The sequence below is a fragment of the Scardinius erythrophthalmus genome (genome assembly GCF_964197995.2).
Source record: "Scardinius erythrophthalmus genome assembly, chromosome: 20".
NCBI classification, from domain to species: domain Eukaryota; kingdom Metazoa; phylum Chordata; class Actinopteri; order Cypriniformes; family Leuciscidae; genus Scardinius; species Scardinius erythrophthalmus.
In genome coordinates, this window is record NC_138240.1 from 33144058 (window position 1) to 33160183 (window position 16126).

Below are 16126 nucleotides of genomic sequence, written 5' to 3' on the forward strand. Positions count from 1 at the left end.
CTCTCCCATCTAAGTATGACCTGAACCATTTTAGGACTATCCCAGAAAGACCCACCCAGTTTTCCAGCCTGTCAAGAAGTATGTTATGATCGACAGTGTCAAATGCAGCACTGAGGTCGAGTAACACCAGCACTGATAGTTTGCCTGAATCAGTATTTAAGCGAATATCGTTTATTATCTTTATGAGCGCTGTCTCTGTGCTGTGGTGCGGTCGGAAACCAGACTGAAAATTGTCAAAGTATCCATTCGAGCTTAAGAATTTGTTCAGCTGAATGAAGACAACTTTTTCAATGATCTTGCCTATGAAAGGAAGATTTGAGATCGGCCTATAGTTGCTTAATATGGTCTTATCCAGATTGCTCTTTTTCAGGAGGGGCTTGACAACTGCAGTTTTCAGGGAGTTTGGAAAACTCCCAGAGCGAAGTGAGACATTTACCACTTCTAGAAGATCTGCTTCTAAACTGTTTAACACACTTTTGAAAAATGATGTGGGAAGTGTGTCAAGAGCGCATGTTGATGTTTTAAGGTGCTGTACAGTTTCTTCCAAAATATTGCCATCAATTTCTTTGAAATCAGACATAGTAACTACTTTCTCAGGTGGTTTGATCTGTCTGACCCCTGAGCAACTCAAGCATGTGCTGATCACCTTTCTGATATTACTGATTTTCTCAGAGAAGAAAGAAGCAAACTCACTGCACTTGTTGTCTGAGAGCATTTCACTGGGAATCTGGCTTGGGGGGTTTGTCAGTCTCTCTACAGTAGCAAAAAGAGTGCGTGTGTTGTTTAAATTGCTGTTTATAATATTTGAGAAGAAAGTCTGTCTAGCTTTGCCTAGTTCCATATTGAAAGCATGAAGGCTGTCTTTGTAGATGTTATAATGGACTACAAGTTTAGTCTTCCGCCACATGCGCTCTGCTTTTCTGCATTGTCTTTTCATAGTTTGCACAGCTGTTGAGTTTCTCCAAGGTGCTTTTTGTCTGCCACTCTTCCTTCTGACTTTCACAGGAGCAATATCATCAATTTTTGAGTTAAAAGAATCAAGGAGAAAATCAACAGAGTCTGCAGATATGCTTGGTGTTAAGGATATAGCCTTCGTAAATAGTACACTAGTGTTCTCATTTAAGCATCTCTTATTGACAGACACAGATCTAGCTTCAGTGGCAGGAGAGATCAATATATCAAAGAAAATACAGAAATGATCAGACAGTGCTACATCCTTAATAACAATCGATGAAATGTTTAGACCCTTACTGATAAGTAAATCTAGAGTGTGTCCACGATTGTGTGTGGGTCCATGTACATGCTGAGTCAGATCAAAAGTTTTTAAAACACTTTTGATTTCTTTTGCCATATTGTTTTCTGCATTATCTATGTGGATGTTAAAATCTCCAGCAATGGCAAAACAGTCAAACTCTGAGGTAATTGTTGATAACAGTTCTGTAAAGTCCTCAGCAAAGGCTGGAGAGTATTTTGGAGGCCTGTAAATAATGATAAGTGAAATGCGTGGAGCACCTTTTAACACAATACCCAGATATTCGAAAGAAGGGTAATTCCCAAATGATATTTGCTTACATTGATAGATATCTTTAAAAAGAGCAGCTAGACCCCCACCTCTCTTAACAGCTCTGCAGACACTCATAAAAGTAAAGTTAGGAGGGGCTGTTTCATTGAGGACTGTTGCACTGCAGCTGTCCTCTAGCCAGATTTCATTTAGAAGCATAAAATCCAGGTTGTTTGTGGTTATTAAATCGTTGACTAGAAGTGATTTATTTTTAAGTGAACGAATGTTTAAAAGTGCTAACTTAACAGTCTTACTTTTTGTCCCCACATCAATCTTACTTTGACGTCTAATAGGCACCAGATTAGTTAGGTTTGCTGCATGGCTATTAAAGGCCTTAGACTTTCTATCTTGTAATAGAACAGCAATAGAGAAAGATACCGGCACACTGGGTTCCCGCTTGTTCTCTAAACATTTGAGAAAGTTACTGTTATCAGAGCAGGGACCCAAAACACATCACTGAGAGCTGGTATCAGTTGTTTTTGGTTCACCTCGAGCAGATGGAGGAGGGTGTGGGCCCTGGCGTTGTGGTAGAGGCCGAAGAGCTCTCACAGGAGGGGGAGGGCGAGCTGAGGTTGTTGTGGCGGAGTGGTGTTATCATTGTCCTTGTGTGATATGTCAACCACATGTCCATTTTGCTGCTGAAGTGAAGTCCCGTGGTCATTCATACTGTGTCCAGGTGTGTGTGTGCCGTTCAGATTGAGTGGATTGGCACAAACTGCAGAAGGATGATTGAGGGAGAAGTAGATATTGTCCTTTAACACTCTTGAACCAAATTTGTTTGGGTGATGGCCATCCCGATGAAACAGTTGTCTCTGACTCCAGAAAAGATTGAAATTGTCAATGAAGTTTACTCCTTTTATATTGCAGGTTTTTTGCAGCCATGTGTTTAGCCCAAGCAACCGTGAAAACCTGTTTGTTCCTCTTGCTGGGAGAGGTCCACTGATGAATGTTTGAACTTTCAGTCTTTTAAGTGTTTCAAAAAGTTCATTGAAATCCTTCTTAAGGAGTTCTGACTGCTCTTTATGAATATCATTCTTCCCCACATGAATGATGAGTCGATTTGCAGTCTTATGTTTCATCAGAATGTTTTGAAGTTCCCTGTTTACATCAGAAGTTGTTGCTTGTGGAAGGCAGCACGTAGTTGTATCCCTGCCGCTAATGTTTCTAATTATGGAGTCCCCCACTATCAGAGTCCTGGGCCCGGCTGTGCTCTGAGCTGTGTGCCGCTGTCTGCTCGACCTTGAGCGCCAGTTAGCATCAGTGTTAGCTACTGGCCCATTCAGTCTGTGTTCGATCACATTCATCACATTTGGGGATTCCTCATTTACATTCATTAGCACTTCAAATCTGTTCTCAAGATGTATAGGGGGTGGTAGAAGACCGGTGTTTGCAATCCTTGTCAGAGCTGTATCTGGGGTAGAGGATGCTACTGCAGGAATATGTGATGCTCGTGACAATCTGATGTCTCGAGTGCCTTTAGGTCTCGCTCCCTGTTTGTGCCATCGATTAGTAAGTCGATCGGCTTGTTTCTCTACCTGTCGAGGAGCACTAGTTTCATGGGACTCACCGGTATGCTGAGGGTGTTCATGACGAAGCTCTGTTGTGTGCTCCGTCTGGTTTGATGGTCCCTGTTACGGTTTGTGTCGCGTGTTTTCCTCTCCTTGTGATGACGTCATGACTCTGTGTGTTTTTTTCTGTGTCTGAGTTTGTTAGGTCCGCACCTGTGTATCATTATACACCTGCGTCTCGTTGGAGTCGTTTCTGATTCACTATAATAAGGACGCTGAAGCGGAGCATGGCAGGAGAGAGGAGAACCAGCAAACAAGCTTTTTCTTTTTATTCAGTTAAATTACTTTGTTTTTTGTCTTATTAATATTTGTTACCTTCATATAATTTTGAAGTTCATTATGTTTCTTTATTTGTGATACGTGTTTCGTGAGTTCCTTCATGTTTGTGAGTAATAAACGTCAACGCAGCGTACTCGTGTTTCACGTGTCCTTCTTTATGTTGTGAAACCCTTACGTAGCCACTTTTAACAAAAGGGTTCGTAACATAAATTGGGGGCTCGTCGATATTTCGGATTACTTTAATTTTGTTTGAGCAGATGAAGTTGGTGGTGCGGGCGATCTCCGGGTAGGTAGAGTAAACCAGGGGGGCCGTGCTTAGCGCCGGTTCTCACTACGGTTTACTATTTATTGTTTTCTTTATTATTTTAGTTTGTTGTTTTTGGAGGTACTCCGGGGGAGAGGCTTGCCTCTTAACTGGTACCCTCTGAAGACTAGAGAGGTCTTAGTTAGGTCTCGGGTTAGGTAGGTTTAGGTCCGGAGACGTTCTAGCCTACTAATTTATTATGTTTGTTTTTTTGCTCAATTTATTATGGCGACGTTTGATTTAAATGAGTTTGTAAGTCAACCTAGCATTGCAGTGTTGGAAACATGTAGAAAGGACGATTTGTTCCTTATTGCTCGACACTTTGAAATACCTGTTTCTAAAACATTGCTTAAGAAAGACTTGAAAGCTTGTTTGTTAACTGGTTTAATTAATGATGGGGTGTTTTTATTGGAGGATGTTCCTGGATCAGCAGAATCAGTTGCAGCTGTTATGGATGAGGAACAACTCCCACTGCATTCTTCTACCTCACTGCGTTCTCTCGCTGGCAATCCAGTTATGCGGGTGCCGGTGGTGGGGTGAAGGTAGGACCACCACCTCTTTCTTTGCCTAAGTTTGAACCTTTATCCCTCTCTACCGAAGAATCACCTGTACATCAGGGAGGTTTGCGTTTAAAAGTACGATTAGCTCGTTTACAGCTTGAGACGCAAGACAGAGCTCAAGCACGGAAGGATGAGTTGCAGCATCAGCTTGAATTGTACCGTACTGATGCGGAGATGAAAGTTAAAATGCGGGAGTTAGACTTACAGGCTGTGCAAGACGATCCAAAAAGATCTAAAAAGTCATCTGCGCTCGAAGATAGACCTAGTTCTGAGGTTGAAGCTGCTGCATTAGTGCCAAATATTCCTGCGATACCTATAGTTAACTCTTTACCGGTGTTAACGGATTCTCTTGATCATTCGACTTCGTTTAATGTAGCGAAAAATATTGTAATTGTTCCACCTTTTCGCGAGAAAGAGGTTGAAGCTTATTTTCAGGCATTTGAGAGAATAGCATCTGCTTTGAAGTGGCCAACAGAGGTCTGGTCACTAATGTTACAATGTAAGTTAACAGGGAAAGCGCAAGAAGTTTGTGCATCTCTTCGGTTAGAGGAAAGTGTTCAATATGAGACAGTCAAAAATGCGATTCTCCGTGCCTATGAATTAGTACCTGAACATTACCGACAACGTTTTCGCTCAACGAAAAAATCTGCTTCTCAGACATATGTCGAATTTGCCCGTGAGAAGGGTTTACTCTTTGATCGATGGATAAAGGCGTGTAAAGTTGTGGATTACCAATCTTTGTGTGAACTTTTGCTCATTGAAGAGTTTAAGAATTGTGTTCCTGAGCGTACGGCTTTATATTTAAACGAACAAAAGGTTACTACTGTGCAGCAAGCAGCTGTTTTAGCAGACGAGTATGCACTCATTCATAAACCTGTGTTTGTAAAGCGTGCGAGTGATTCAGGTTACACTTCACAAAGAGAGAATGAAGTTAATTCTTCTGACTTTAAAGTTAGGCCTAGTCCATCTAGCCCGAAAATGCGTAAAGAGTGTGGCTATTGTCACAAGGTTGGACATATCATTGCTGAGTGTCGAATTTTAAAACGAAAGCATGAACGTCAGGATTTTTCTACTCAACCTCGCGGTTCAGTTTTAGTAAAAACTGTGTCTCCACAGACCATGATTTCGGTAGCTCCTGATGGGTGTTTTCAGCCTTTCGTGTTTGACGGTTATGTATCATTGACTGGTCGTGATGAGGATAAGAAAGCTGTGAAGATCTTACGTGATACGGGAGGATCTCAGTCTTTTATACTGTCTGACACTTTGCCTTTTTGTGCAAGCTCCGAATGTGATACCAGCACTATCGTGCAGGGTATAGAAATGGGTTTCATCACTGTACCTCTTCATCGTGTCTGGGTGACGTCTGAATTAGTTTCTGGATGTTTTAATGTAGCGGCTCGTTCTTCCCTACCTGTGAAAGGTATTGATTTTATCATGGGAAATGATCTTGAGAAGGAGAATGACGTGAATTTAGGTGAGTCCATCTTTGGAGAGATTTTTGAGAAAAATGCTGTGACAGAGCATGTGGATGTTAATTCGATCCAAAAATCTGTTTGTCCCGATCCTGATGTATTTTTGCCTATTTCGTGCGATGTTCTTACTGCAGCTCAGAAAAGTGATCATACGTTAGAGAAATGTCGTTTAAGTGCTGACACTAAAAAATCACCTTCGTATAACCATCAGTTCTATTGGAACAACACGGTGTTAATGCGTAGTTGGAATGCTCAATTATCGAATGAGGAAAATTCGGATGACTGGAACGTGGTCCATCAGATTGTGGTACCCTCGAAATTTCGACAGCATATTTTAAACTTGGCACATGATCATCCTTGGTCTGGGCACCTTGGAGTAAATAAAACTTACCATCGGGTGCTTCAGCATTTTTTTTGGCCTGGGTTGAAAGCTGATGTGTCTCGATATTGTAAGTCTTGTCATGTATGTCAAGTAGTAGGAAAGCCCAATCAGATTGTGCCATCTGCTCCACTTCGACCTATTCCGGCTGTAGGTGAACCGTTTGAACGCGTCTTGGTAGATTGCGTTGGGCCGTTGCCGCGAACTAAATCTGGTTCTCAGTATATTTTAACAATCATGTGCACCGTCACGCGGTTTCCAGAAGCAATTCCGTTACGGAATATAACTGCCAAAAGCGTCACTAAAGCTCTAATGAAATTTTTCACAACATTCGGATTGCCGAGAACTGTTCAAACAGATCAAGGAACTAACTTCTTGTCAAAGATGTTCCAAAATGTGTTGAAAGGTTTGAGCGTGTCACAGGTTACATCCAGTGCCTACCATCCTGAGTCGCAGGGGGCACTTGAGAGGTGGCACCAGAAGCTGAAGTCCAGTTTGCGAAAATATTGCCTGGAGGCAGGAAATGAGTGGGATGAGGGAGTCCCTTTGGTTTTATTTGCACTGCGTGAAGCACGACAAGAGTCACTTGGTTTTAGTCCGTCGGAGTTGGTCTTTGGACATAATGTACGGGGTCCTTTAAAAGTACTGAAAGAGGAATTTTTCTCCACTGGTGTGACTGAGAAACATAATGTGCTTGATTTTGTTTCTCGTACCCGTGAACGATTGCGAAATGCCCTTGCTGTCGCGAAAGAAGCTCTTTCTCTTTCGCAGAAGAAAATGAAGCGTCGTTTTGACAAGAGCGCGGTTGTGCGTAATTTTACGCCTGGAGAAAAAGTACTAGTGTTGCTTCCTTTGCCTGGCTCTGCTTTAGCTGCGCGATTTGCAGGTCCTTATGTAATTAAGAGCAAGCTGAGTGACACTGATTATATAGTCCATACCCCAGAACGACGACGGAAGACACGTTTGTGTCATGTAAATATGCTGAAACAATATGTAGCTCGAACTGTGAAGACTGAGGTGACTGACTTGTCTCAGAGTGAGGTACAGGCGGTGTCAAATGTGGAACGAGTATCTTTGCTGTCCAGTACCATGGGTGCTGAAGAGGTAGATGACGGGTTGAAAATGTCAACGGAGATGTTCAGTGGTGGCCCTCTAAAGAATTCAGAGATTTTAAGAGTTTTACCATCTCATTTGTCTTATTTATCTAGCGACCAGCGTCAGGATGTGATTGACTTAATAGAAGATTATCCTAACTTGTTTAGTGATGTTCCGTCTGGTACCTCTGTCATTCAACATGATATTGAGGTGGGTAACGCACTTCCTATAAAACAACATGCGTATCGTTCTCCAGTAGGTAAACGGGAGATCATGAAATGTGAAGTGAACTATCTGGTTGCAAATGGTTTCGCCAAAAAGAGTAATAGCCCGTGGAGTTCCCCGTGCATTTTAGTACCTAAAGCTGACGGTTCATTCCGTTTCTGTACCGATTTTCGCAAGGTGAATTCTGTTACTGTGCCGGATGCATTTCCGTTGCCTCGAATAGAGGATTGTATCGACAATCTTGGTACTGCTCGGTACATTACGAAATTAGATCTTTTAAAAGGCTATTGGCAGGTGCCATTGACTGAACGTGCTTCTGAGATCTCCGCATTTGTGACTCCCGATTCTTTCTTTCAATATACGCGTATGGCGTTCGGTCTTCGGAACGCGCCTGCTACCTTTCAAAGGTTAATGTCTACAGTGTTGGGTGACGTTCCAAACTGCAATATTTATCTCGATGATGTCGTTATTTATTCTTCTACGTGGAATGAGCACATCTCTACCTTGCACGATGTTTTTAGCCGATTAACAGCCGCCTCTTTAACTTTAAATTTGACTAAATGCGATTTTGCGAAAGCCTCCGTTACATACTTGGGGAAACAGGTTGGAAATGGTCAAGTACGTCCGGTCGACGCAAAAGTGGCCGCTATTCTTGCATATCCTGTGCCCACTACGAGGAGAGAGTTGCGACGATTTTTAGGCATGGCTGGCTATTACAGGTGTTTTTGTAAAAATTTCTCGACTGTGGTCGCTTCCTTAACGAAGATGTGTAGCTCTAAAGTTGTTTTTAATTGGACTGATGAATGTCAAAGTGCCTTTCTGTGTGCAAAGTCTCTCCTTTGCAGTGCTCCGGTGTTGTCTGCTCCTGACCTGGCTCGTCCATTCAAGCTCGAGGTAGACGCCAGCGCGACCGGAGTTGGAGCTGTCCTACTTCAGAGTGGTTCTGATGGAATATTCCATCCAGTATCCTATTTCTCAGCTAAATTCAACCGTCACCAGTTGAATTATTCTACTATCGAAAAAGAGACTCTAGCTATGTTGTTTGCTTTGCAGCATTTCGATGTGTACGTTGGATACAGCTCTACTCCCGTCATCGTCTACACGGATCATAATCCGTTGGTTTTTTTAAATAAAATGTACAATCATAACCAACGTTTGATGCGCTGGGCGCTAATGGCTCAATGTTATAATCTTGAGATCCACCACAAGAAGGGAACTGACAACATCGTGGCAGATGCCCTTTCTCGGGGCTAGGTAAATGTATAATTTAATTTTATATGTAGGTGTGTAAATTGTATTATTGTAACTATGTTCTTGGTTGCTTTTACTGTTCGCTCATCCAGAACCTGTCTAAAAAAGAAGACTGGTTCTTTCTTTAAGTGGGGGAGTGTTACGGTTTGTGTCGCGTGTTTTCCTCTCCTTGTGATGACGTCATGACTCTGTGTGTTTTTTTCTGTGTCTGAGTTTGTTAGGTCCGCACCTGTGTATCATTATACACCTGCGTCTCGTTGGAGTCGTTTCTGATTCACTATAATAAGGACGCTGAAGCGGAGCATGGCAGGAGAGAGGAGAACCAGCAAACAAGCTTTTTCTTTTTATTCAGTTAAATTACTTTGTTTTTTGTCTTATTAATATTTGTTACCTTCATATAATTTTGAAGTTCATTATGTTTCTTTATTTGTGATACGTGTTTCGTGAGTTCCTTCATGTTTGTGAGTAATAAACGTCAACGCAGCGTACTCGTGTTTCACGTGTCCTTCTTTATGTTGTGAAACCCTTACGTAGCCACTTTTAACAAAAGGGTTCGTAACAGTCCCGTAAGTAACTTTGTTTCGAGAACTGCAATCCTTTGTAAAAGTCTGTGGCAGTTAGTGCAGCAAGTAGATTCTTGAACCTGAAGAGGCATTTTCTCTCTTATCCGTATGAATGTAGGCAGTTGTGTTTTCCTTTCCCGGAATGTAAGCTGGTCGGGTAAAAGAATTCTGCGTTTTTGTAGTAATCCAAACTTTGTTGTCTGAGCACTGTGCTGTTTGCTGAGGTTAAAATTAGGTGATAAAAGGAAATAAAATATAAAAATATAGGAGATAAAATGTAAAAGCGATAGAGCAAAGCGCGGAGCAGTGAGCAAGAGCGTCCGAACAGTAGCTGAGCAGGAAGTCCCCGGGGTCCGTTCCAGTGAGAGAAGTTCCCGAGTCCGTTCCTGTGAGAGAAGTTCCCGAGTCCGATCCTGTGAGAGAAGTTCCTGAGTCCGTTCCAGTGAGAGAAGTTCCCGAGTCCGTTCCAGTGAGAGAAGTTCCCGAGTCCGTTCCTGTGAGAGAAGTTCCCGAGTCCGATCCTGTGAGAGAAGTTCCTGAGTCCGTTCCAGTGAGAGAAGTTCCCGAATCCGTTCCAGTGAGAGAAGTTCCCGAGTCCGTTCCTGTGAGAGAAGTTCCTGAGTCCGTTCCAGTGAGAGAAGTTCCCGAGTCCGTTCCAGTGAGAGAAGTTCCCGAGTCCGTTCCTGTGAGAGAAGTTCCCGAGTCCGATCCTGTGAGAGAAGTTCCTGAGTCCGTTCCAGTGAGAGAAGTTCCCGAGTCCGTTCCAGTGAGAGAAGTTCCCGAGTCCGTTCCTGTGAGAGAAGTTCCCGAGTCCGATCCTGTGAGAGAAGTTCCTGAGTCCGTTCCAGTGAGAGAAGTTCCCGAGTCCGTTCCAGTGAGAGAAGTTCCCGAGTCCGTTCCTGTGAGAGAAGTTCCTGAGTCCGTTCCAGTGAGAGAAGTTCCCGAGTCCGTTCCAGTGAGAGAAGTTCCCGAGTCCGTTCCTGTGAGAGAAGTTCCCGAGTCCGATCCTGTGAGAGAAGTTCCTGAGTCCGTTCCAGTGAGAGAAGTTCCCGAGTCCGTTCCAGTGAGAGAAGTTCCCGAGTCCGTTCCAGTGAGAGAAGTTCCCGAGTCCGTTCCAGTGAGAGAAGTTCCCGAGTCCGTTCCTGTGAGAGAAGTTCCTGAGTCCGTTCCTGTGAGAGAAGTTCCCGAGTCCGATCCTGTGAGAGAAGTTCCTGAGTCCGTTCCAGTGAGAGAAGTTCCCGAGTCCGTTCCAGTGAGAGAAGTTCCCGAGTCCGTTCCTGTGAGAGAAGTTCCTGAGTCCGTTCCAGTGAGAGAAGTTCCCAAGTCCGTTCCTGTGAGAGAAGTTCCTGAGTCCCTTCTAGAAATTCCAGAGTCTGTTCTAGTGATAGAAATTCCCAGTTCTATACATCCTCAGCCAAGCTACCGGGTCCTCCCTGGATCCCCTCTCAACCAACCGTGAGAGTATCAGATTTGTCATGATAATTCATTTGCAAGAGCTGAGAATATAGCTGTCTTTACATAGTCACATGGATCTTGTGGCTTTGCTCATATTCCCACAGGTGTCAAAACAATCAGACTCTTTCATCAACAAATGATAGAGAATCATCTCAGAGAAAGCCCTCCTTAAAATGCCTGTATTATGCTTTTTCGGATATTATCTTTTATGCATTTTGTATTATAGCTGTTTGCGAATATGAAAGGTTGGTAAAGTTTTAAAGATCCAAGTGCACGACAAATGGAATTTCTCCTAAAACAATAAATCGATTTGGAACTGCCTGAAACGAGTCGTCAGTAATTCCAGTCTTACTCCCTGCTCGAACCTACATAGGTTTGTAACAAATTTGCATAATGTGTCTTCATTGGCTGCCTGTGAGCAGTGCCTATTTTGACCCGCCCTCAAACACTCTAGTTGTAGCGGAGACTGGGTCCATTCTGCAAACCTTGTTTAGTACATCTGAAATGATTTGACAGATGCCAGATCTTATACTTCTAATAAATGGTGGTTTATTATGAAACTTACCCACATTCAAGTGTTGAAAAACACTTCTTTTTTTGGGGGGGGGGGGGGGCAGAGGCTCTGCTCTTTCTTTTGATATATACTGCATATATCAAAATATTTTGGGGGCCATTAAAGTTTTGTGAATAAAAAAATCAAAAGTTCTGGGGGTGGCTGGCATCTTTAAAAAAAATGCTGGTGGGGAAAGAGTTAATATGGGCACTTTAAAATGTATATATGAAATCCTTACACAAAATATAAGTACGTACAGCAGAGTATTTATGGGGTAAGTTGTCACAATGAGAACATGATGTTTCGTGCTTCTAAATTGAGACACTGATATTAAAACAATTATTAAACAATTCATGAAACAGCAAACATAGGAAAGTTACCAAACCCTTGTTTTGCCAAATTAGAAATCTTATAATTATAAATTTGAAAACCTACCTGTTTTTTTAAATATCCTTGTCCTGAGAACACAGCTTTAACTGATCGGTTAATGTAAAAAAAAAACATGAGGTTAATTACGTTTAATTAATTTGAATCTTCTGAAAGCTCTATGTGAATATATAAAACACTGTGAGGTCCACACTTCAGGGAATGTAACACCTCAAACAGGTCTGGCATTTTGCTGTAATCACCTCTCTTGGACTGCAATGAGCCTCCCATTGTTAGTCATTAACCTCAGTGTGATGGCATAAAGGAATTGCCTTTTTGGTTCAACGTGATAAGCCATATTTGGTCACTGACCTCAGAGTAGTTTTGATCCTCAAATACATGTGTAAACAGATTGAATCTAGAGCCCACACCTGTTCCCAGATCACGGCCTGATGAAAGTCGACCCCCCGCAGATGTTTTCAAGCTTGACGGCATGGTTAAACCGTAGCGTGCGGGAAGATGTTTTCTCATGAAGATGAATGGTCGGTCTGCTGCTGTATCTGATGAATAGTCAGAATCTCTGTAAGATCAAAAGCTATGGTCTCACTCTGTTAATTTATTATGTGATAAACACAACCAGCTCTGAATTTAATATCTCAAAAGACTATTAACTTTATACAAGCGTCAAATAGCTAAATCTTTTTATGCTTTTATGAACAAAAATGCAAACAAATAAATAAATAAATTAAGCATTAAATGAGGGTGAGTAATTTTTTGTTGTTGTTATTAGCCTGATGGATACTAACTAACTAACTAAATAAAAATAACAGAAAGCCAGCATGCAATGAAATACAATATCTGTAGGATCTGAGCACAAACTCTGCTATTAACAAATACGCAAACACCCACACACTGCTGATGTTTGTTAACAGAACTGTTTGCATTCCTGTGTACAATGACAGACAACCCAAAAATAGTTTGCATGAAAAGGAGGTCTGGACTAAGAGGAAAATGACTTTTATAGTGTCTTTGTGTCCTCAGTGAACCTATTGTATGTAAAGCAGATGTGGATTAGTCACAGCTATGGTCACTTAACTTTACACTATCATCATCTACAGTTTGATCCAAACAGATGCTGTGTTTTCAGCAGAAAAATAAATCAAAAAAGTAAATAAATGAATAAATGTTATGCGCATACAAATAAATAATTGGTTAATTATTTGGTAAGGTTAGGATCAGTTTTGCTATTGCTTATACAATTACATTTCAGCTCCCCACACTATTACTAAAGGTAACAGTTGAAACATCAACTGTTACCTTTACTGTTACTAAGCAATTTCAAGTGTAATTTTCATTCTGCGGGTGATAAAATGGTAAATAAACCCCTTAAGACTTGCACTGATAGAGATCCAAGCCATACAGAGATATCAGAGACTTGAGGGTGGGCTCTGACTTCAGTCATTAACTCTTTCCCTGCTAGGGTTTTTTTTTTTTTTTTTGCCAGTCATGGCTCTCAGACTATTTTGTTGTATGAATGTAATATATCAAAGGAAAGAACAGAGCCTCTGCTTTGAAACAATCAAACAAATAAAAATCATTCTAGCTTCATCTTTTATTTTTTTATCAACACTTGAATGTCGGTAAGCTTCATAAAAAAGCAACATTTTGAGCACAAAGCTGAGAAAATCACGTTTGTCAAAGACTACATCCAGATGGGATTAAGAATGATGATCAAACATAGATGGAGTAGACTGAGTCCATCAAGACCCCCAAAGCTTCAAAGTCATGTAGCTCGTCCTGGGTCGACATATCATTCAAAAACATTAGGCGGTTTTGATTTACATGCTGTTTAATGTTGATGATCGCGTTATTTTACATATGCATCTGCTTACACGTTATCGCTTGTTTCTGCTTCTTCTTCGCATATGTTTTGATCAGGAGATTCAGTACTCTTTCAGAAGATGCCTAACAGCGCCCCCTACCGTATAACAGTGAAAACATGGAAAGCTGGAAATTTCTGCCACAGAATGAAAAAAAAAAAAAATACAAAAGATAATTGCTACTTTTTATCTCACAATTCTGACTTTTTTTCTCAGATTTGCAATATATAAACTCACAACTGCGAGTTATAAAGTCAGAATTGCGAGATATAAACTTGCAATTCTGAGAGAAAAAAAGTCTCAATTGCAAGAAATATGTCACAATTGCAGAAAAACAACAACTCAAAATTGCGATATCCAGGATTGTCATATCTCGCAATATCTCAGCGAAGGATATAATTCACAAAGGTGGCCGCCTGCATCCTCGCCTCTCGACGGCAGTGCCAAAAAGTCGAGACAGGCATCAAGGAGGATAGTTTTATCACATTCCTTGATGCCTCACAAATTAAGCCATAAATGCTACTCCATAGACCGGCCAATGGAGCGGGCCGCCAGCTTGGTGGCACAGAGAGCTAGATCGGTGGATATACGCAGTTCAGAGACTGCCTCAGGGGATAAGCCCTCCCTCTGATCCAGGTCTTTGAGCAGATCTGTCTGGTAAGCTTGCAGTACTGCCTTTGTTTGCAAAGCTCCACCAGTTTGACCGGCTTACGCATATGCTCTGCCCACTAGCCTGGATGTTGCCTGATATGGTTTAGAGGGCAAAACAGGGGCCTTCGTGATGATGATGACCCCGGGGAAAGGTAATTCACTAAATTCCTTTCCACCCGAGGCATACTCCCATAACCCTTCTGGAACAACTCAAAGCCAAGTGAACCAAGCGAGCAGAGTATGAATGCGTCCATGAACCTGACATGTCAGTGTCCAGGTCTGGGAGAAAAGGAAGGCTCACCGGAGCTGTACACTTATGACTCCACAGATAGCGACCGTCTGCAGTCCCATGTTTTGAGCTGGACCAGTTAAGGCTTAGTGGCGCTGTGGCACTAGTCATAAGCTCCACTAGCTCATCGTATTCTGCACTTTGCTGCATGGAGCAGGAAACAGATCTTTTAGACATATCTGCCTCTATCGACCATGTCCATATCATCAGATTTAGAGGCAAGCAATGAGCGGGCTTCTGGTAAAAGTGGCATAAGCTCTTCTAACCTCACTGTCATTGCCTGCACTCTGCATCGGCAAACGCGGGGCTCAGCGGCTTGACTTGTGAAGAGAGTCCACCAGGAGCTGAGCTTTCTGAGTGAAAAACTGAATGCAATGAATGCATGATTTGCTCCCAGACAAATAACACACAGCTTGTGACCATCGCCAGGCGTTATAAAACGAGGGCATGGATGGACACACTGTTTGAACTGTCTGCTCTCCATTCTTTTCTTACCTTTCTTCCTTTCTTTCTCTTTACACACACATCTTCACACCGCACACAAACAAGTGGCTTCCTGAAGACAAAGAAGCTAAAGGCGTGTTCTCAGGCGCCCTTCTTAGAAGCAACTTGTGATGTCATTGCACTGCATCGGCCAATGAATGGCATGATGTTACACTTGCCTCAGACACCGGGTTTCACAAGGACGTGTCCTCATAGCATCAGCAACTGATTCAGTGTAGAATTCCCTCGAAAGGTAACCTAGAATTGCCCGTGCTGTATGCTTTTGATTTACTAAAAAGAACCGGCTTAAAGAGTCATTCATTCTGGAATAATAGGCTACACTGGTCGAGTTGTGTGTTTCGTTGATTTAGTGGTGCTAATTAGTAGGCTAATGCAGGAAACTCTGTCCGAGTATTTTAGTAGCCTACCATGTTTGCGTTCCATCCGCTTCATCGGAAGAAGGCATGCATGTGCGAGACTCATTAATTGAGCTCTTGGTTCAAGATTATTATTTTTTTTTTTTTTAATGGAACCTGCTGTGAATAAGAACCGGTTCCCAATCTTGCTTCGCAAACACATAGCAATGCCCTGGTAAATCTGAAAGTAGTGTTGTCAAAAGTACTGGCTTCGGTACCAAGTTTAAAAAATGTAATTATGTGACGATACAAGCATTTCCCTTTAGCATTGGCCATTTCATTCACGCGCTCAACATATATGTCTGTGATTGGTTACAATGATCAACGCTTCAAACACATGTTGTCTTCACTGGGCATTTGAAAGCAGGCGTCTTTCAGCGGATCCTTAATATATCCACTGATAGACAGATCTGCTGATAAACGCCTGCATTCAAACGCTCCCGTGTGTATGTGTAAGCGCCCGGTGAAGACAGCATGTTTTTGAAGCGTTGATCATTGTAACCAATCACAGACATACAGTATATGTTGAGTGCTTGAACACAATGGCCAGTCAGAGATATATATGTTGAGCATGTGAACACAATTGCCAATCAGAGATATATATGTTGAGCGTGTGAACACAATGGCCAATCAGAGATATATATGTTGAGCGTGTGAACACAATGGCCAATCAGAGATATATATGTTGAGCGTGTGAACACAATAGCCAATCAGAGATATATATGTTGAGCGCATGAACACAAAGGCCAATCAGAGATATATATGTTGAGCGCGTG